Here is a 24189-nt window from a genome sequence, read left to right as displayed (position 1 = left end):
TAACATTAAACTTTTGGATCCATTCGGTCCCTTACGGAATAGCGCATAAGCTAGGGTTTAAGCTTTTGTCACTCTCGCAACCCATCATCTAATAACTACTCCACAATGCATTCCATTAGGCCCAAATATGGTGAAGTGTCATGTAGTCGACGTTCACATTACACCACCAAGGGAATCATAACATACATACTATCAAAATATCGAACACATATCATGTTCACATGATTACTTGCAACATGATTTCTCCCTTGACCTCAAGAACAAAAGTAACTACTCACAAATAATAATCATGCTCAAGATCAGAGGGGTATTAAATAGCATATTGGATCTGAACATATAATCTTCCACCAAATAAACCATATAGTAATCAACTTCAAGATGTAATCAACACTACTAGTCACGCACAAAGCACTAATCTATAGTTCCAGTACAAAGATTGAACACAAGATATGAACTAGGGTTTGAGAGGAGATGGTGTTGTTGAAGATGTTGATGGAGGGTGATGATGATGACGATGATTTCCCCCTCCGGGAGGGAAGTTGCCCAGGCAGAATCGCTCCGCTAGAGGGAAAAAGTGCCCTGCCCAAGTTCTGCCTCGAGATGGTGGCGCTCTGTCCCGGAAGTCCTCTCCTTATTTTTTCTAGGTCAAAATGACTTATACCAGAAGATGGGCACCGGAGGTGGGCAGAGGGGAGCACAACCCACCAGGGCGCGCCTGGGCTCCCTGGCGCGCCCAGGTGGGTTGTGCCCACCTGGTGGGCCCCCTCTGGTACTTATTGGCTCCAATATTCCTCATATATTCCATAAAAAATCTCTGTAAAGTTTCAGCTTGTTTCGAGTTGTGCAGAATAGGTGGCCTGACGTATCTTTTCCAGGTCCAGGTTTCCAGGTGCCAGAATTCTCCCTCTTTGTGTGTACCTTGCATGTTATGAGAGAAAAGGCATTAGAATTACTCCAAAAAGCATTATTATGCATAAAACATCATAAATAATAGTAGGTAAACATGATGCAAAATGGACGTATCAACTCCCCAAGCTTAGACCTCGCATGTCCTCAAGCGAAAACCAAAATCGAAGAACATGTCCACATGCTTAGAGACAAAGGTGTCGATAAAAACAAAATACGTACATAGAAGCATCATGTAGATTATTATAACAGCAACAAACTTAAACATAAGACTTTTATCATAGGACTTTTATCATAGGACTTTTATTATAGACTTCTCATGAATAAGTAACAATTCATCACACTATCAAAGTATAAAGCATAAACTCTATTAGAAATCAACAAACTATGTTCTCAGTCAACTTTGCAACTACAATTCATCATCTTTTCAGGAAGGGTCACGTATCGGAGACTTTAGGCAAGTCCACATACTCAACCATCATATAGTCTTCTATGATTGCTAACACTCACCGCATAGCATCAACAAAACGTTTCAACTGGACACATAGAAAGATAGAGGCTTATAGTTTTGCCTCCCAACGTATTCACCTCAAGGGTGATGTCAACAATAATAACTCATGCTACCCATATTCAACTGGACATATGTCCCTAGATCTTTCCTCACCACATGATGCTTGACAAAGGAGAAAAATAAAAAGGAATAGAGAGAAAAACTTTGACTCTTGCATAAAAGTAAATACATAAAAGTAAAAGATAGGCCCTTCGCAGAGGGAAGCAGAGGTTGCCATGCGCTTATTTGTTTGTATGCTCAACCCCTTAGTGCAAAAGAACGTCACGTTGTATTGCCCCTTGTGATGGCAACCTTTATTATGCAGTCTGTCGCTTTTATTCTTCACCATCACAATGTCGTACAACGCTCAATTTTCTCTTACACTAAATGATCTCACACGTTTAGAAGCAATTTTTATTGCCTTATTGCACCGATGATAACTTACTTGAGGGTTCTTGCTCAATCCCTAGGTAGGTATGGTGGACTCTTGAAAAATAAGATTTGGGTTTAAGGGTTTTTGGATGCACAAGTAGTATCTCTACTTAGTGTGGAATTTTTGGCTAGCAAATATAGGGGGCAAGCACCACATGTTGAAGGATCTATGACAATATAACTTCTATGTGAATATGAACAAACATAAATCATTACATTGTCTTCCTTGTCTAACGTCAACAATTTTGGCATATAATATTTTGATGGGGGCTCACAATCACAAAATATTTCCAGGATAGTGTATTTATATGTGAATATTCTCTTCCCTTATTAATTTTTTCATGAGTTGCATCGTTGACCAATGCTATGTTTGTCAATCTCTAATAAAATTTTCTACTCATACTTTTCCTTATGTCGTGCCATCACCTACCATAAGATTATCCTATGATATTTTTAATTTATTTCCTTCCTTTTTATTGCAACATGAAAGTAAATAAAGCAAAAACTCAAACTAAACTTTATTATATATCTCGCACACGATTTACAAGGATAGACCACTAAGCAAGCTCTCGAAAAGAAAGGATTGAACTAAACTTTTATTCATCTAAAGCAAAAGATAACAATGGATCGAACTAAAATAAGTAAAGGCAAAAGATAGTGGGGTGATACAATATCGGGGCACCTCTGATGTCTACTACACAACATTCTTCTTGTAGACGTTGTTGGGCCTCCAAGTGCAGAGGTTTGTAGGACAATAGCAAATTTCCCTCAAGTGGATGACCTAAGGTTTATCAATCCGTGGGAGGCGTAGGATGAAGATGGTCTCTCTCAAACAACCCTGCAATCAAATAACAAAGAGTCTCTTGTGTCCCCAACACACCCAATACAATGGTAAATTGTATAGGTGCACTAGTTCGGCGAAGAGATGGTGATACAAGTGCAATATGGATGGTAGATATAGGTTTTTGTAATCTGAAAATATAAAAACAGCAAGGTAACTAATGATAAAAGTGAGCGTAAACGGTATTGCAATGCTAGGAAACAAGGCCTAGGGTTCATACTTTCACTAGTGCAAGTTGTCTCAACAATAATCACATAATTGGATCGTATAACTATCCCTCAACACGCAACAAAGAGTCACTCCAAAGTCACTAATAGCGGAGAACAAACGAAGAGATTATGGTAGGGTACAAAACCACCTCAAAGTTACTCTTTCTGATCGATCTATTCAAGAGTGCGTAGTAAAATAATGCGAAGCTATTCTTTCCGTTCGATCTATCATAGAGTTCATACTAGAATAACACCTTAAGACATAAATCAACTAAAACCCTAATGTCACCTAGATACTCCAATGTCACCTCAAGTATCCGTGGGTATGATTATACGATATGCATCACACAATCTCAGATTCATCTATTCAACCAACACAAAGTACTTCAAAGAGTGCCCCAAAGTTTCTACCGGAGAGTCAAGACGAAAACGTGTGCCAACCCCTATGCATAGGTTCATGGGCGGAACCCGCAAGTTGATCACCAAAACATACATCAAGTGGATCACGTGATATCCCATTGTCACCACAGATAAGCACGGCAAGACATACATCTAGTGTTCTCAAATCCTTAAAGACTCAATCCGATAAGATAACTTCAAAGGGAAAACTCAATCCATTACAAGAGAGTAGGGGGGGGACATCATAAGATCCAACTATAGTAGCAAAGCTCGCGATACATCAAGATCGTACCACCTCAAGAACACGAGAGAGAGAGAGATCAAACACATAGCTACTGGTACATACCCTCAGCACCGAGGGTGAACTACTCCCTCCTCGTCATGGAGAGTGCCGGGATGATGAAGATGGCCACCGGTGAGCGATCACCCCTCCGACGGGGTGCCGGAACAGGGTCTCGATTGGTTTTTGGTGGCTACAGAGGCTTGCGGCAGCGGAACTCCCGATCTATTTTCCTCCCCGAAGGTTTTAGGGTATATGGATATATATAGGCGAAAGAAGTCGGTAAGGGGAGCCACGAGGGGCCCACGAGGGTGGAGGGCGCGTCCAGGGGGTGGGCGCCCCCCTGCCTCGTGCTCTCCTCGTTGATCCCCTGACGTGCACTCCAAGTCTCCTGGATTGCTTTCTTTCCAAAAATAACTTCTCCTGAAGGTTTCATTCCGTTTGGACTCCGTTTGATATTCCTTTTCTTCGAAACACTAATACAAGGGAAAAAACAGGAACTGGCACTGGGCTCTGGGTTAATAGGTTAGTCCCAAAAATAATATAGAAGTGTTTAATAAAGCCCATAAACATCCAAAACAGATAATATAATAGCATGAATACTTCATAAATTATAGATACGTTGGAGACGTATCAGCATCCCCAAGCTTAATTCCTGCTCGTCCTCGAGTAGGTAAATGATAAAAGAAATAATCTATGAAGTGTGAATGCTAGCAGGTGCACAAGTTTGATCAATGATAATTTCAATCACCTTTTCTAGCATCATTATATGTCATAACAGTAGCTCAACTCATAGAACTTTGCATGATCAAGTAACAAACTATTCACATGTTAAAGTATAGATCATAAACTTTCTTGAAAACTAACAAACCGTGTTGTTAGTCATCAAACAATTACAATTCATCTTATTTTCAGGAAGAGTCTATGTCAGAGTTTGATTTAGCAAACTCCACATACTCAACTATCATTTAGTCTTTCACAATTGCTAACACTCACGCGATATTTATGGGTTCAAAGTTTTAATCAGACACAGAGAAAGATAGGGGCTTATAGATTCGCCTCCCAACCTTTTACCTCAAGGGTAATGTCAACAATAATAGCTCATGATGCCTTACATCCAATTGGATATATATCTCAGAATCTTTCCAACACAATGTGCTTGCCAAAGGATAAAATGTAAAAAGGAAAGGTGAAGATCACCATGACTCTTGCATAAAAGTAAAAGATAGGCCCTTCGCAGAGGGAAGCAGAGGTTGCCATGCGCTTTTATAGTTGGATGCGCAAAATCTTAATGCGAGGGAACGTCACTTTATATTGCCACTTGTGATAAGGACCTTTATTATGCAGTCCGTCGCTTTTATTGCTTCCATATCACAAGATCGTATAAAGCTTATTTTCTCCACACTAAAAGATCATACATATTTAGAGAGCAATTTTTATTGCATGCACCGATGACAACTTACTTGAAGGATCTTACTCAATCCATAGGTAGGTATGGTGGACTCTCATGGCAATACTGGTTTAAGGGATGTTTGGAAGCACAAGTAGTATCTCTACTTGGTGCAAAGAATTTGGCTAGCATGAGGGGGAAAGGCAAGCTCAACGTGTTGGGCGATCCATGACAATATACTTCATTTCGGATATAATAAAACATAACCCATTACGTTGTCTTCCTTGTCCAACATCAACCTTTTAGCATGTCATATTTTAATGAGTACTCACAATTAAAAAAGATGTCCAAGATAGTATATTTATATGTGAAATCTCTCTTCCTTCAATATTCAAGTGACCAATACAATGTTTGCTAACCTTCAATAAATTTACCACCTCTACTTCTTATATGTAAAGGCATTACTCCCCATGGGATAAGCATATGAAACATATATAATTTCAGATTTATGACATTCAAATCATTCAACCATTTACTCATAGGATATAAGTGAAGCACATGAGTAAATGACAAACTACTCTAAAAAGATATAAGTGAAGATCAATGAGTAGTTAAATAATTATGTAGCTATGTGAAGACTCTCTCTCATTTAAGAATTTCAGATCTTGGGATATTATTCAAACAGCAAGCAAATCTAAAGAAAATAAAATGACGCTCCAAGCAAAACACATATCATGTGGTGAATAAAAATATAGCTCCAAGTAAAGTTACCGATGAACGAAGATGAAAGAGGGGATGCCATCCGGGGCATCCCCAAGCTTAGGCTCTTGGTTATCCTTGAATATTACCTTGGGGTGCCTTGGGCATCCCCAAGCTTAGGCTCTTGCCACTACTTATTCCATAGTCCATCGAATCTTTACCCAAAACTTGAAAACTTCACAACACAAAACTCAACAGAAAACTCGTAAGCTCCGTTAGCGAAAGAAAACAAAACACCACTTCACGGTACTGTAATGAACTCATTCTTTATTTGTATTGGTGTTAAATCTACTGTATTCCAACTTCTCTATGGTTTATAAACTATTTTACTAGCCATAGATTCATCAAAATAAACAAACAACGCACGAAAAACAGAATATGTCAAAAACAGAACAGTCTGTAGTAATCTGTAACTAACGCAAACTTCTGGAACACAAACAATTCTACCAAAATAGGACGACCTAGATAATTTGATTATTGATCTGCTTCAATTGGAATCAATATTTTATCACGTTCTGGTGATTTTAAACAATTATTTTCGTGAACAGAAAGTTTCTGGAATTTTCAGCAAGATCAAATAACTATCATCCAAGAAGATCCTATAGGTCTTACTTGGCACAAACACTAATTAAAACATAAACCACATCTAACCAGAGGCTAGATAGATTATTTATTCCTAAACAGAACCAAAAAACAAGAAACTAAAATAAAATTGGGTTGCCTCCCAACAAGCGCTAACGTTTAACGCCCCTAGCTAGGCATGATGATTTCAATGATGCTCGCATAAAAGATAAGAGTTGAAACATAAAGAGAGCATCATGAAGAATATGACTAGCACATTTAAGTCTAACCCACTTCCTATGAATAGGGATTTTGTGAGCAAACAACTTATGGGAACAAGAATCAACTTGCATAGGAAGGTAAAACAAGCATAACTTCAAGATTTTAAGCACATAGAAAGGAAACTTGATATTATTGCAATTCCTAAAGCATACATTCCCCCCTCATAATAATTTTCTGTAGAATCATGAATTAATTCAACAATATAACCAGCACCTAAAGCATTCTTTTCATGATCTACTTGCATAGAAAATTTACTACTCTCCACATAAGCAAAATTCTTCTCATTCGGAATAGTGAGAGTATCATAAGAGACTCGAATACTATAAATTGTTTCCACATTAAATGAGTAATGTTCAGAAAAAGGGTAATCATAATCATGACAAGTTGTATGGTTATCTTTGTTCTTTATAGCATACGTTTCATCACAATAATCATCATAAATAGGAGGCATGCTTTCATCATAATAAATTTGCTCATCAAAACTTGGGGGACAAAAAATATCATCTTCATCAAACATAGCATCCCCAAGCTTGTGGCTTTGCATATCATTAGCATCATAGATATTCAAAGAATTCATACTAAGAACATTGCAATCATGCTCATCATAAAAAGATTTAGTACCAAATTTTTTATAGATTTCTTCTTCTAGCACTTGAGCACAATTTTCCTTCCCATCATTTTCACGAAAGACATTAAAAAGATGAAGCATATGAGGCACCCTTAATTCCATTTTTTTGGTAATTTTCTTTTATAGACTAAACTAGTGATAAAACAAGAAACAAAAAGATTCGATTGCAATATCTAAAGATATACCTTCAAGCACTCACCTCCCCGGCAACGGCGCCAGAAAAGAGCTTGATGTCTACTACACAACCTTCTTCTTGTAGACGTTGTTGGGCCTCCAAGTGCAGAGGTTTGTAGGACAGTAGCAAATTTCCCTCAAGTGGATGACCTAAGGTTTATCAATCCATGGGAGGCGTAGGATGAAGATGGTCTCTCTCAAACAACCCTGCAATCAAATAACAAAGAGTCTCTTGTGTCCCCAACACACCCAATACAATGGTAAATTGTATAGGTGCACTAGTTCGGCGAAGAGATGGTGATACAAGTGCAATATGGATGGTAGATATAGGTTTTTGTAATCTGAAAATATAAAAACAGCAAGGTAACTAATGATAAAATTGAGCGTAAACGGTATTGCAATGCTAGGAAACAAGGCCTAGGGTTCATACTTTCACTACTGCAAGTTATCTCAACAATAATAACATAATTGGATCATATAACTATCCCTCAACATGCAACAAAGGGTCACTCCAAAGTCACTAATAGCAGAGAACAAACGAAGAGATTATAGTAGGGTACGAAACCACCTCAAAGTTATTCTTTCTGATCGATCTATTCAAGAGTCCGTAGTAAAATAACATGAAGCTATTCTTTCCGTTCGATCTGTCATAGAGTTCGTACTAGAATAACACCTTAAGACACAAATCAACCAAAACCCTAATGTCACCTAGATACTCCAATGTCACCTCAAGCATCCGTGGGTATGATTATACGATATGCATCACACAATCTTAGATTCATCTATTCAACCAACACAAAGTACTTCAAAGAGTGCCCCAAAGTTTCTATCGGAGTGTCAAGACGAAAACGTGTGCCAACCCCTATGCATAGGTTCATGGGCAGAACCCGCAAGTTGATCACCAAAACATACATCAAGTGGATCACGTGATATCCCATTGTCACCACAGATAAGCACGGCAAGACATACATCTAGTGTTCTCAAATCCTTAAAGACTCAATCCGATAAGATAACTTCAAAGGGAAAACTCAATCCATTACAAGAGAGTAGAGGGGGAGAAACATCATAAGATCCAACTATAGTAGCAAAGCTCGCGATACATCAAGATCGTACCACCTCAAGAACACGAGAGAGAGAGAGATCAAACACATAGCTACTGGTACATACCCTCAGCCCCGAGGGTGAACTACTCCATCCTCGTCATGGAGAGCGCCGGGATGATGAAGATGGCCACCGGTGAGGGATCCCCCCCTCCGACAGGGTGCCAGAACAGGGTCCCGATTGGTTTTTGGTGGCCACAGAGGCTTGCGGCGGCGGAACTCCCAATCTATTATGCTCCCCGAAGGTTTTAGGCTATATGGATATATATAGGCGAAAGAAGTCGGTAGGGGGAGCCACGAGGGGCCCACGAGGGTGGAGGGCGCGTCCAGGGGGTGGGCGCGCCCCCCTGCCTTGTGCTCTCCTCGTTGATCCCCTGACGTGCACTTCAAGTCTCCTCGATTGCTTTCTTTCCAAAAATAACTTCTCCCGAAGGTTTCATTCCGTTTGGACTCCGTTTGGTATTCCTTTTCTTCCAAACACTGAAACAAGGGAAAAAACAGGAACTGGCACTGGGCTCTGGGTTAATAGGTTAGTCCCAAAAATAATATAAAAGTGTTTAATAAAGCCCATAAACATCCAAAACAGATAATATAATAGCATGAATACTTCATAAATTATAGATACGTTGGAGACGTATCAACCTCCCCCAAGCTTGGCGGAAGCCAAGGGGAGTGACCATACCCGATACTTAGTTTTCTTTTGGTGATGAAGAAGGTGGTGGTGATGAAGTAGAGGCGATCTTGTCCTCGGAGGAACTTGAAGCGGTCATGGTAGATGGGATCTGACAGAAAACGGCAAGGAAAAGAAAACAGAAGATTTCTCCATGATACGGTGGTCAATAGGTTCGGGGGGTATATAAAGAATTTTTTTATCTTGGGAAACAAGCAAACAGTAGAAAAACGAAGTCCGGAAGGTACCCGAGGTGGGCAGAACCCACCTGGCCGCGTCTGGCAAGCCAGGCACGCCCTGGTGTCTTGTGCCCACCAGGGCGACCTTCCTGGTTGATTCTTATTTTCCTAATTTTTGTTATATTCCAAAACCGACAGAAAATATTTTGGAGTCCGTTTACTTACCGTATCACGTACCTCCTCTTTTTTCACGATTCTGGAGTGTTCCGGAAGGATTCTTTTATGTGTTCTTCCAGTGTCATAGTTTGAATAATATTACTTTCAATATTAATGGGCGTACCTGAGATATAATGTTTTATTCGTTGCCCATTAACAACCTTCGGGTTAGTACCCTCGGCATTATTTATCATGATAGCTCCAGACCGATAAACCTCGTCGATAACATAGGGTCCTTCCCATTTGGAGAGGAGTTTTCCTGCAAAGAATCTGAAACGAGAGTTGTACAGAAGAACATATTCTCCAACTTTGAACTCACGCTTTTGAATTCTTTTATCATGCCATCTTTTAACTTTTTTAATAACTTGGCATTTTCATAAGCTTGGGTTCTCCATTCATCTAATGAGCTAATGTCAAATAACCTCTTTTCACCGGCAAGTTTGAAATCATAGTTGAGTTCTTTAATATCCCAATATGGCTTATGTTCTAACTCAAGAGGCAAATGACAAGCTTTTCCATAAACCATTTTATAAGGAGACATATCCATAGGATTTTTATATGCTGTTCTATAATCCCAAAGTGCATCATCTAATTCTTAGACCAATGCTTCTGGGACCTATTGACAGTCTTTTGCAAAATTAATTTTATTTCTCTATTGCTAAGTTCGACTTGACCACTAGACTGAGGATGATAAGGTGATGCAATTCTATGGTTAACATCATACTTGTCAAGCATTCTACGGAAAGCACCATGAATAAAGTGTGAACCACCATCAGTCATTAAATATCAAGGGACTCCAAACCTTGGGAAAATAACTTCCTTAAGCATTTTAATAGAGGTGTTGTGATCAGCACTACTGGTTGGGATAGCTTCTACCCATTTAGTAACATAATCAATAGCAACCAAAATATGTGTATACCCATTAGAGGAAGGAAAAGGTCCCATGTAATCAAATCCCCAAACATCAAATGGTTCAACAGCAAGTGAATAATTCATAGACATTTCTTGACGCTTATTGTCGGTGTCAAAACCGGCGGATCTCGGGTAGGGGGTCCCGAACTGTGCGTCTAAGGCGGATGGTAATAGGAGGCGGGGGACACAATGTTTACCCAGGTTCGGACCCTCTCGATGGAGGTAATACCCTACTTCCTGCTTGATTGATCTTGATGGTATGAGTATTACAAGAGTTGATCCACCACGAGATCGAAGAGGCTAAACCCTAGAAGCTACCCTATGATTATGATTGTTCTTGTCCTATGGACTAAACCCTCCGGTTTATATAGACACCGGAGGGGGCTAGGGTTACACAGAGTCGGTCACAAGGGAGGAGATCTACATATCCGAATTGCCAAGCTTGCCTTCCACGCAAAGGAGAGTCCCACCCGGACACGGGACGAAGTCTTCAATCTTGTATCCTCATAGTCCAACAGTCCGGCCAAAGTATATGTCCGGCTGTCCGAGGACCCCCTAATCCAGGACTCCCTCAGTAGCCCCTGAACCAAGCTTCAATGACGATGAGTCCGGTGCGCAGATTGTCTTCGGCATTGCAAGGCGGGTTCTTCTCCAAATCCTGAGTACCTGTCGAGTAGTGTCCGGCTTCCCATGAATGTTGCACTCCTCGGCTTCTGCGCCTAATAATGGCTATCTTCCACGTGTCGAGCGAATGCGAGAAGTCGGGGCATTTTTACATTTTCCACCCTAACCATGTGAGTAAATCGTCTATTTAAAGAGTCGGGGATCCTCATATCCAGATCACACCATCCTCCCACAGCGAGTATCCATCGGAGCGCGCCCGGAAAAGTCCATCCCATCATGGTCGGCCATCGCAGCTCCTCCCCTCGCTCCCGTAGCACTAAGCCAGGCAATTGGGAGAAGTGTTCCGTCCCCCACAGCCAATTAGTAGAGTTACAGACCCAGGGGTTTCTCCCTCCTGCATATATGGTCCCCGTCCGAGCCGGACTAGCCACTTACAATGGCAGGGAGCAAGCGGAGAGCTTTCCCAACCCATCCATGGGGGAGCGGGTATGCCTTGTCCCTTACTTATTAAGGGGACTCGGATTTCCAATCCATCCGTTCCTCCGGGGGCTCCTGGAGTTCTACGGCCTCCAGCTGCATAACTTTACTCCCGCCTCCATATTACACATCGCTGCCTACGTCGCCTTTTGCGAACTGTTTCTGGGCTGCGAAGCTCATTTCGAGCTATGGAAGAGGCTATTCTGCCTCGTACCCCATACACAGGAGGGGTCAATATATCAAGTGGGCGGAGCCGAAATATGGCGCATCGCCGGGACCGGATACCTGTCCGGTACTCCGAAGAAGACATCCGAAGACTGGCCTTCAGAGGGGTTTTATATGGAGGACGTCCCCCTTCCGGACCCTATTCGGATGGGCCTTCCTGAGTTTAATGACGCCCCTTTGAAGAAACGTCGCAGCTAGCGCCCTCGGAGCCCCCAGGAGGAAGATAACAGAGAGGTCCTTTACCTGATGGGCCGGATAAAAACGCTGGCCAAATCAGGACTGACAATAATCGAGGTTATGCCAATATGTATAATGCGGGGGGTGCAGCCACTTCAATATCGGGGACAACCCATGTGGCACTTCAATGGAGAAGACGATGCCACTTGCTGCGGCCGTAAAGGTCCGGACTCCGCCGCTGCTCTAGCGAAAATACTGTCCGATTTATATAAAGGAGAGGAAGAGGAGCTCATCCGCATTAAGCCACGGGATGGATTCTCCATGTACAACCCCCCAAACTGGGTGAGCTGCTACTTTTTACTCCAGACCTTCCCGCATTCTTCGTCATAAATATTTACCTTGCTATTTCATAGCAGGAACTGCGAAAAGCTGTGAGGAGGTCCACAGCCCGTCTCCACAGCCAGAGGACCCTGACCGGGCCCTCGACCCCGGACTCGAAGAAGATCCGGACATATTTGTGGAGCTTATCGACAGGACGTTCTATCAGTTAAGCTGCGATGGTGCCTTGGTGGCCATCATAGCCGATTATCCTGGACTGCTCCCTGCATCGCATGTAAGTAAAACCGGAGTCCCAACTTCCGAGAAGGATCCCTTTTTTGCACTTCACCCACCGCACACATATGGTGTCTTACAGGGAAGGCCCTCGGGACGCCATGCAGAACCCGCGGTGACTCACCAACAAGGGGCACTGAAGCCGGGTAGGCTTAAAAGGAAGGCGGTCAGGACGGAGACACCGTCGCAGAGGTATGGAAAAGAACCCTGCTCCGTGGTTGTCGTCTTTAAAATATAATAACGTCCATGGTTCCTGGCAGGAAAAACGCTCGCCGGACTGTATCCGGAGAGCCTGCCGGCCACGCCTCCACCAGCCGGGCTCCAGAGCCGGACTTAGAGGCAGATGCTAACGTGGGGACAACATCGGATGTTCCTCCTACAAAGGATGCGGATAGGCTGTCCGCTACGAATTCTGAAGTGGAGAGTGCCATGAATCACAGGCGTCGCCGGGCTGTACTCCGCGACCCTGGTTTCTCTGAAGAGGCGTTCGATGCCTTCAACTCAAGAGATGCGTACATCCGAGCTGCTCAAAATGGTCTTGCCAGAGCCACGGACCAGTATGTAAAGGATATACGGGTAAGAAAATCTGATAATTATGTATATCAGTAGCCCCTGAGACTTGAAACAGTTGGCACAACTGATTTAAGGATCATTATGTGCGTAGGTTATTACGGAGAAGAATACCCAGTTGTCTCAAGAGCTGGAGGAGTGCAAAGCCCAGCTACGGGCCGCAGTTGCCACAATGAAGGAGTCCAAGAAGGCCCCATCTGGTAACACTTGTTCCTATCGAAAAGAATGACATATACCAGTTAGTATTCGGCATGCATGCAAATCTAATAATAGATTCTGCAGATGATCCCGGAGTGAATCCGAAGGTCGTGCGAGGGGATGAGCAACATGCTCAACGACAGCTAGAGGCTGGCGAGGGCGTGCTTACGCGGGTTAGGCGGGAGAAAAACGATCTCCAAGATGCCAATACCCGGCTGGGTGTTGAACTGAAAGATGTTCGGGCCCAGCTAGCTGACTCCGTAAAGGAGAATAAGGAGCTTCGACACGGCATTTTTAGTAAGTGCTTGAACAAACTTTTATAGAGTTCGGCAAAGAAACCGGCTAACAGAGTTATATCTGTAGGTATGCTGACGGGTTGTCCCGGAGAGGAGATGCCCGGGTCTGCAAGTGATCTTCTGCCAGAGCTCTCAAAACTGCACGAATAAGTTCGGCAGGTGATGCAGGGCATTGCCCAGGCCTTGTGGCCATCCGCCTACCTGTCAGGAGGCATGGGGGGCTCGTAGAGATGCTCAAGGGAGCGCGGTGGCGCTTCCGATTATGGAAGATATCTGCCTGCCGACAAGGTGCAAGGGAAGCCTGGGCCATGGTGAAGACTCGATATACCAAGGCTGACCCGAACCACATGGCCGAGGTCGGACTTGTGGAGTCTGATGGGAAAGTGATCCCCGTCCATTTGGTGTATGACCAGGTAATATTAGCCGCAAAGTATTCCCAACAGGATTGTAGGCTAGACAGCCTGTTGGATGGTATAGAAGAAGAATTTAGTCAGTCTAAGTGACTGTGTACTTCAAGTGACATATATTGTCCCTAGCCGGATTGTAAATCATTTGTCATGGCAGACCTTTTCGCTTCAACCTCCGGACTCGACAGTCCGGAGTGTATCCGAATACCCGCTCAGTTATGTAAAAACCGGGGTACGCGTGGAAACCAGGCGTAGGGGTCATAAGTGCTTGAACAGACAAGTACCCAACTAGCTATGTTATATTACATGGATAGTAAGAAACATCTTCCAGGGAGAATAGTTCCGTTAAGGGTTCCTTTCCCTGGGTACGCATGCATTAATGTGCATGTCCAAACTGCGAAAAGAGACGCGGGATATAAACATCTGGGGGCATGTATTGTAATAAGTAAAAGTCATCTTTTGTTCACCGACCGAATATTCCCTTAAGAACGCTAGCTTTCGGCTTCACCCAGTCTGAGGTACACATCCGGCTGACCCGGCAGAAACAATCATAGAGGTGCTCCCCGTATGCCCTAGCCGAATTAACCGGAATGTAGGGCATAAACACAAGAGCCAGGCAACCCAGCTTGGCCAAAACTTAAGTCATATCGATGCATATAATGGCGAAGAAAAGGTACATGTGGAAAAGTAACACATGTGCAGGGGGCATAGAGCCCGGAACATAATTATATTAAGCTTCTGTATAAGAAGCATAATGAGCACGCCTGGCGCGTCAAGATTGTGTAGTTAAGACACATTTTAACATTTTAAGGCCGTGAAGAAAAAGGGAAGAAAGAAAGAAAGACAGATAGCGGATATATATATATATAAGGGACGGAGGTAAGGAGACGAACACAGAGTCCGGCACTAGGCGTAGAACCTTCGGAGTCTGGCCGCGTTCCATGGGTTTGGCTCGAGTCGATTGTCCGATGCATCCCGCAGACGGTACGCTCCACCGGTTAGAACTTTGTCAATAATGAAGGGACCTTCCCATTTGGGCTTGAGCTTGTCCTTTTTCTTCTCTGGTAGGCGTAGAACGAGTTTGCCAACGTTATAAGTTTTGGCCCGTACTTCTCTGCTTTGATACCGTCGAGCCTGTTGCTGATAGAATGCGAAGCGGGCTTTTGCCACGTCACGCTCCTCCTCCAGGGCGTCTAAATTGTCCTGCCGATCAAGCTCGGCTTCTTTCTCTTCGTACATGCACACTCGAGGTGAGTCATGAATGATGTCGCGGGGCAGTACCGCCTCTGCGCCGTACACCATAAAAAACAGTGTGTATCTGGTAGTGCGATTCGGCGTGGTCCGCAGCCCCCATAGTACGGAGTCGAGCTCCTCAACCCAGTGCGTATCTTATTCCTTCAAGGATCGCACTAATCTGGGTTTAATGCCGCTCATAATAAGACCATTTGCTCGCTCGACTTGACCGTTTGTTTGGGGGTGATAGATGGAGGCATAATCGAGCTTAATGCCCATGTTGCCGCACCAAGTTTTTACCTCGTCGGCTATAAAGTTCGAGCCGTTATCGATGATGATAGTGTGGGGGACACCGTAACGGTGTACAACCCCGGATATGAAGTCTATCACTGGTTCGGACTCGGCCGTTTTAACTGGTTTGGCTTCTATCCATTTGGTGAATTTATCCACCATGACCAATAGGTACTTTTTCTTATGGCTTCCTCCTTTAAGGGGTCCGACCATATCAAGCCCCCAGACCGCAAAGGGCCAAGTAATGGGGATTGTTTGGAGAGCGGTAAGTGGCATATGGCTTTGGTTTGCAAAAAGCTGGCAACCGACGCAATGTTGGACGAGGTCCTGTGCGTCTGCTCAGGCCATCGGCCAGTAGAAACCTGTACGGAAGGCCTTGCTTACAAGGGCCCGAGCTGCGGCGTGGTGGCCACCGAGTCCAGCATGAATTTCTGCCAAAAGTTGTCGTCCTTCCTCTTCGCAGATGCACCTTTGAAGTACTCCGGTAGCGCTTTTCTTATAAAGCTCCCCCTCGTGGACCTTGTAGGCTTTAGACCGCCACACAATGCAACGTGCCTCGTTTGGGTCCTCAGGGAGTTCTTGCCTAGTTGGGTAAGCCAAGAAGGGTTCTGTCCACGGGGCGATGACAGCCATAATCACGTGGGTCGAAGGTGTTATTTCGGTGGCGGAGCCTCCGATTACGTCAGAGTGTTCGGGATCTGGCGTTGTGGTCGGATCCGGACTGTTGTTGCCGGTCTCCCCTTCCCACACCACGGATGGCTTAAAAAGCCTTTCCAAGAAGATATTAGGTGGGACAGGGTCGCGCTTAGCGCCGATGCGGGCAAGGATATCCAGCGCTTGATTGTTTTCTCGGACCACATGGTGGAATTCGAGCCCCTCGAACCGAGCTAACATTTTGAGGACGGCGTTGCGGTAAGCCGCCATTTTTGGGTCCTTGGCGTCAAAGTCTCCATTTATTTGAGATATTGCGAGGTTCGAATCCCCACGCACCTCTAGGTGTTGAATGCCCATGGAGACTGCCATCCGGAGACCATGCAACAGGGCCTCATATTCTGCTGCATTGTTGGAGTCTGTGTATAATATTTGGAGTACGTATTGGACTGTATCTCCGATGGGGGATGTCAGGACGACGCCTGCCCCTAGACCAGCCAGCATCTTAGAGCCGTCGAAGTGCATGATCCAATTGGAGTACGCGCCATACTCTTTAGGGAGTTCGGCTTCTGTCCATTCGGCGACGAAATCAGCCAGTACTTGCGACTTAATGGCTCGTCGTGGTTTGTATGTTATGTCGAACGGGAGGAGCTCAATAGCCCATTTAGCAATCCGGCCCATGGCATCGCGGTAATTTATTATGTCGTTGAGTGGTACTTCCGAGGCCACCGTAATTGAACACTCTTGAAAGTAGTGTCGTAGTTTTCGGGATGCCATGAAGACCGCGTATGCTATCTTTTGATAATGTGGGTACCGTGATTTGCATGGAGTGAGGACAGTGGATACGTAGTATACCGGCTTTTGAAGCGGGAACTTATGTTCGTCCGTCTCTCGTTCGACGACGAGCACTGCGCTTACAACCTGGTGTGTTGCCGCTATATATAACAGCATTGGTTCGCCGATATTTGGCGCGGCCAAGATTGGGTTGCTGGCCAAGAGAGCTTTTATTTCTTCCAATCCGGCCGTGGCCGCATCCGTCCACTCGAAGTGTTCGGTGCGCCGGAGAAGGCGATAGAGAGGTAATGCCTTTTCTCCCAATCGGGAGATAAAGCGGCTTAAGGCAGCCACACATCCGGTTAATTTCTGGATTTGCTTGAGGTCTGTTGGGATAGCCAACTATGACAGATCTTGGATTTTAGCCGGATTTGCTTCAATTCCTCTATTGGAAATGATGAAGCCCAAGAGCTTTCCGGCGGGCACGCCGAAAACGCATTTTTCCGGATTGAGCTTGATGTCATATGTTCGGAGATTGTCGAACGTGAGCCTCAAGTCGTCTATTAAGGATTTGACGTGTCTGGTTTTAATGACCACATCGTCTACGTATGCCTCCACTGTTTTGCCGATTTGTGTTTCCAGGCATGTCTAAATCATGCGTTGATAGGTTGCACCGGCGTTTTTGAGCCCGAAAGGCATGGTGTTAAAACAGAAGGGGCCGTATGGAGTGATGAATGCCGTTGTGGCTTGATCGGAGTCCGCCATCTTAATTTGATGGTATCCGGAGTATGCGTCGAGGAAACACAATGAGTCGTGTCATGCGGTAGCGTCGATAATTTGATCGTTGCGGGGGAGGTGGAAGGGATCCTTGGGGCAAGCCTTGTTAAGGTCCTTGAAATCGACACATAGGCGCCAGGATTTGTCCTTCTTTGGTACCATCACCAGGTTTGCTAGCCAGTCCGGATGTTTTATTTCTCTAATGAATCCGGCCTCGAGTAACTTGGCTAGCTCTTCTCCCATGGCTTGTCGCTTAGGCTCAGAGAAATGCCAAAGAGTCTGCTTAACCGGCTTGAACCCATTTAGAATGTTAAGGCTATGCTCGGCCAGCCTGTGTGGGATTCCTGGCATGTCTGAAGGATGCCAGGCGAAGATGTCCCAATTCTCGCAAGAACTCCCGTAGTGCGGCATCTGTTGTGGGGTTCAGCTGTGCCCCGATTGATGTTGTTTTTGTAGGGTCCGTTGGGTGGACCTGGAATTTGACTATTTCGTCCGCTGGTTTAAAAGAGGTGGACTTGGGTCTTTTGTCGAGTATCACGTCGTCCCTGTCCACTGTGGAGCGCAGCGCAGTTAGTTCTTCGGCCGCAAGGGCTTCTGATAACGCCTCGACGGCCAGTGCGGCGGTTTTATTTTCGGCACGGAGTGCTATGTCTGGATCACTAGCTAGAGTGATGATTCCATTGGGCCCGGGCATCTTGAGCTTCCTGTACCCGTAATGGGGTATAGCTTGGAAGATCGTTAATGCCTCCCGCTCTAAAAGGGCGTGGTATCCGCTACTAAACGAGGCCACTTGGAATGTGATTTCTTCGGACCTGTAATTCTCCGGCGTGCCGAATACCACATCAAGTGTGATTTTTCCCGCGCATCGTGCCTCCCGACTAGGGATGATTCCTCTGAAGGTCGTGCTGCTTTGCTCAATGCGGCTCTTGTCTATTTCCATTTTTCTAAGAGTCTCCTCATAGATGAGGTTTAGTCCACTGCCACCGTCCATGAGCACTTTAGTAAGCCGGAAGCCGTCCACAATTGGACTAAGGATCAAAGCGGCTGGTGCTCGGGCTGTTTGGAATTGAGGTTCGTCACTGGCATTGAAGGTTATAGCCGTATCGTTCCATGGATTTATTGTTGCAACGTGGTAGACTTCGGTGAGGCTGCGGAGTGCTCGCTTGCGCCTATTATTTGAGGCAAAGGTCTCGAAGACTGTCAGTACTGTATTTTTATTTTCCACGGGATGGTGCTTTGTGGTATTTTTGATGAGGAGATCCTCGCCGCTTTTGGCCACCTGCCGGAGTATCCAACATGCTCTAAGGCTATGTGTTGGCATGGTATCCGGTGTACTGTGGATTTTGCATGGTCCATTGAGCCATCCCTCCAATACGGTTCCTCGCCCTGTCGTGGGCTTTGGTTTCTTTGTAATTGGATCGGGTGACTTACGAGAGTACACCCTTTTAGTTCGGACGGCAGGTTTAGTGAGAGCCAGAGGATCCCAGAATTTTGTTTGGGTTTTCCAGGTGCTTTCCATCGCACAGTACTTCTGTACTATGGCCGCCAAGTGAGCGAAGTGTACTATGTCACGGCGACGTATGGCGTTGAGGATTCCCTTGTCCGTGCAATTTTTGCAAAAGAATGAAATTGCGTCTTCCTCGCGACAGTCCTTGACCTTGCTCATTACAAGGAGGAATCTGGCCCAATAATGATGTACTGTCTCTTGGGGCTCTTGTCTAATGTGGGAAAGATCACTTATGTGAGGGTGGGTGGGTAGATTTAGGTCCAAACCCTGACCCGATCTGAGACCCAGGGGCGGAGTCTCCGAGCTTGGCAGTTCGGGCTCTGGGACGATGCCCAATAGTTCTGGCTCACTGTCCGATTCTAGGTTCGAAGCTTGGGTCATGTCCTCCCGTAGACGGGTATCCGGCTCGGAGAGCTCGGGAATCCGGACATAGTTTGTCCTCAAAATAGAGGAAGAATCGCTGCATTGCTCCTCCACCACCGCTATCTGATGGGTGACCGGCGGAGAGTTAATCTCCCTTTGGTCGGGTTTAAGCCCGATCCGATCATAGTCCATAGCAACTCCCAAGGCTGCGATGCGATCCAAGAGCTCGTTCAAAGAAGAGAGCTCCATTGGATCCATCTGCTCGGTGAATCCCGAGCCGACGTGGAGGCTGTTTTTGACGACCCGAGAAGTCATCGTCGGCGCGACGGACGAACGGGCGGTCATGACGAAGCCGCCTAGTCGGAGAGTTTGGCCTACAGCCAAGAATCCCCCAGAGGTAATGTTGTCCTTGACAACAAGACGATCCATCAAGCCTTATCGTGACGGCATAGTGGAACTCTTAATGAAAGCACCAATGTCGGTGTCAAAACCGGCGGATCTCGGGTAGGGGGTCCCGAACTGTGCGTCTAAGGCAGATGGTAACAGGAGGCGGGGGACACAATGTTTACCCAGGTTCGGGCCCTCTCGATGGAGGTAATACCCTACTTCCTGCTTGATTGATCTTGATGATATGAGTATTACAAGAGTTGATCTACCACGAGATCGAAGAGGCTAAACCCTAGAAGCTAGCCTATGATTATGATTGTTCTTGTCCTACGGACTAAACCCTCCGGTTTATATAGACACCGGAGGGGGCTAGGGTTACACAGAGTCGGTTACAAGGGAGGAGATCTACATATCCAAATTGCCAAGCTTGCCTTCCACGCAAAGGAGAGTCCCACCCGGACACGGGACGAAGTCTTCAATCTTGTATCCTCATAGTCCAACAGTCCGGCCAAAGTATATAGTCCGGCTGTCCGAGGACCCCCTAATCCAGGACTCCCTCACTTACCGATATTACCTATTCTTTGACATTCATCACAAGATAAGACGAACTTACGGGCATCCTTGAAGAGAGTAGGCCAATAAAATCCAGACTGCAATACCTTGTGAGTAGTTCGGTCTCCCGCATGATGTCCTCCATAAGCTTCGGAGTGACATTTCCATAGGATTTGTCCCTGTTCATGCTCAGGTACACAACGTCTAATAATACCATCTACTCCTTCTTTATAAAGATGTGGGTCATCCCAAAAGTAATGTCTTAAATCATAGAAGAATTTTTTCTTTTGTTGGTATGTAAAGCTAGGAGGTAAATATTTAGCAACAATGTAATTAGCATAGTCAGCATACCAAGCAGTGTTATGAGAAACATTTATTGCAGCTAACTGCTCATCAGGAAAACTATCATCAATGGGTAGTGGGTCATCAAGGACATTTTCTAACCTAGACAAGTTATCAGCTACGGGGTTCTCTGGTCCTTTTCTATCAGTGATATGTAAATAAAATTATTGTAACAAGAGAACCCATCGAATAAGTCTAGGTTTAGCATCTTTCTTTTCCATAAGATATTTTATAGCAGCATGATCGGTGTGAACAGTTACTTTTGAATCAACAATGTAAGATCTAAATTTATCACAAGCAAACACCACTACTAGGAATTCTTTTTTTGTAGTAGCATAATTTTGTTGAGCACTTTCTAGAGTTTTACTAGCATAATGAATAACATTTAGTTTCTTATCAACTCTTTGTCTTAGAACATCACCAATAGCATAATCACTGGCATCACACATAATTTCAAAAGGCAAGTTCCAGTCAGGTGGTTGAACAATAGGTGCAGAAATTAAGGCTTTCTTGAGTGTTCCAAAGGCTTCTAAACAATCATCATCAAAAACAAAAGGAACATCCTTTTTCAAAAGATTTGTGAGGGGCCTAGAAATTTTAGAAAAGTCTTTGATAAATCTCCTATAGAAACCAGCATGACCTAAGAAACTACGAATACCTTTGATATCTTTAGGACATGGCATTTTCTCAATTGCATCAACCTTAGCTTTGTCCACCTCAATACCTCTTTCAAAAAAATTATGGCCCAAAACAATACCTTCATTAACCATAAAGTGGCACTTCCCCCAATTCAAGACAAGATTTGTTTGCTCGCATCTCTGCAAAACTCGATCAAGATTGCTTAAACAATCATCAAAAGACTTCCAATAAACAGAGAAGTCATCCATGAAAACCTCAACAATCTTTTCACAAAAGTCAGATAATATAGCAGTCATACATCTTTGAAAGGTAGCAGGTGCATTACATAAACCGAAAGGCATACGTCTACAAGCATAGGTTCCAAAAGGACAAGTAAAGGTGGTATTTTCTTGATCAGGTTGAGAAACAGGTATTTGTGAAAAACCAGAGTATCCATCAAGGAAGCAAAAAGTGTGTGCTTAGATAATCTTTCTAGCATTTGATCAATAAAAGGCAGAGGGTAATGAGGTTTTCTAGTTGCTTTGTTTAATTCTCTAAAATCAATTACCATTCTATAGCCTGTAACAATTCTTTATGGAACAAGTTCATTCTTATGATTAGGAACAACGGTAATACCTCCATTCTTAGGGACACAATGAACATGACTTACCCATGTACTATTAGCTATAGGATAGATTATACCTGGTTCCAGAAGTTTTAGTATTTCCATTCTTACCACTTCCTTCATCTTCGGATTTAACCGATGCTGGTGTTCAACAACGGGTTTAGCATCAGGTTCCATATTAATCTTGTGCTGACATAGAGTGGGACTAATGCCCTTTAGGTCATCAAGAGTATATCCAATAGCAGCTCGGTGCTTCCTTAGAACTTTCAATAATCTTTCTTCTTCATGTTCTGAAAGGTTAGCACTAATAATAATAGGATATATCTTATTTTCATCAAGATAAGCATTTTCAAAGTGTCTGGCAATTGTTTTAATTCAAACACAGGATCACCTTTAGGTGGAGGAGGACCTCCTAGAGTTTCAATAAGCAAATTGTGTTTAAGCAGAGGACGTTGTTCAAAGAGAATCTTATCTATTTCATTTCTTTCATGCATATGTAAATCATTTTCATGGTCTAGCAAATATTGTTCTAGTGGATCAGTAGGAGGCACAACAATAGAAGCTAGACCAATTATTTCATCCTTACTACACAATTCTTTTTTATGAGGTTTTGTACTTAACTTGGAAAAATTAAACTCATGATACACATCACCAAAGCTAACACCAACAGTTTGTTTCTCGCAATCTATCTTTGCATTAACAGTGTTCAAGAAAGGTCTACCAAAAATAATGGGACAAAATTCATCTTGTGGGGAACCAAGAACAAGAAAATTAGTAGGGTATTTTATTTTCCCACACAAGACTTCAACATCTCTAACAATCCCAAGTGGTGTGATGGTGTCTCTATTAGCAAGTTTAATAGTAGCATCTATTTCTTATATTTTAGCGGGTGCTATGTCATTCATAATTTCTTGATATAAAGTAAAGGGAATAGCACTCACGCTAGCACCTATGTCACATAAACCACGATAACAATGATCTCCTATTTTAACTGAGACAACAAGCATGCCAATAACGGGTCTTTGTTTATCCTCTTTATCGGGTTTGGCAATTCTAGTAGCTTCATTACAGAAGTAAATAACATGACCATCTATATTTTCTTCCAGGAGATCCTTAACCATAGCAACACTGGGTTCTACTTTAATTTGTTCATCAGGCTTTGGTGTTCTAATATAACTTTTGTTAACCATAGTTGAAACTTTAGCATGTTCCTTTATCCTAACAGGGAAAGGTGGTTTCTCAATATAAGCAGTAGGAACAACTGGATCAACATTATAAATTCTGGTTTCCTCTTTAGCTAGTACCGGTTCTTTAATTTCTTCTTTAATAGGTGGGTGATATTTAAACCACTTCTCCTTAGGGAGATCAACATGAGTAGCAAATGATTCACAAAAAGAGGCTACTATCTTAGAGTCAAGTCCAAATTTAGTGCTAACTTTTGGAAATCATCGGTATTCATAAAGATTTAACACAATCATACTTAAGTTTAATACCAGATTCTTACCTTCGTCGAGTTCCCAATCCTCAGAGTTGCGTTTAATTCTTTTCAAAAGATCCCATCAGAATTCAATAGTCTTCTTCATAAAAGAACCAGCACAAGAAGTATCAAGCATGGATCGATCATTATGAGAAAGCTGAGCATAAAAATTCTGGATAATAATTTCTCTTGAGAGCTCATGATTGTGGCATGAATATAACATTGACTTAAGCCTCCCCCAAGCTAGAGCGATACTTTCTCCTTCACGAGGCCAAAAATTATATATATAATTCCGATCACGATGAACTAGATGCATAGGATAATTTTTTTGGTGAAACTCCAATTTCAATCGATTCCAATTCCAAGATCCAATATCATCGCATAGCCTATACCATGCCAATGATTTTCCTTTCAAAGATAAAGGGAAAACCTTCTTCTTAACTTCATCTCCGGGTAAACCTGCAAGCTTAAACAATCCACAAATTTGTTCCACATATATGAAGTGCATATCAGGATGT

The sequence above is a fragment of the Aegilops tauschii genome, chromosome 5, assembly GCF_002575655.3.
Source record: "Aegilops tauschii subsp. strangulata cultivar AL8/78 chromosome 5, Aet v6.0, whole genome shotgun sequence".
In the NCBI taxonomy this organism is placed as follows: Eukaryota; Viridiplantae; Streptophyta; class Magnoliopsida; order Poales; family Poaceae; genus Aegilops; species Aegilops tauschii.
Note: the sequence above shows the minus strand (reverse complement) of the source record.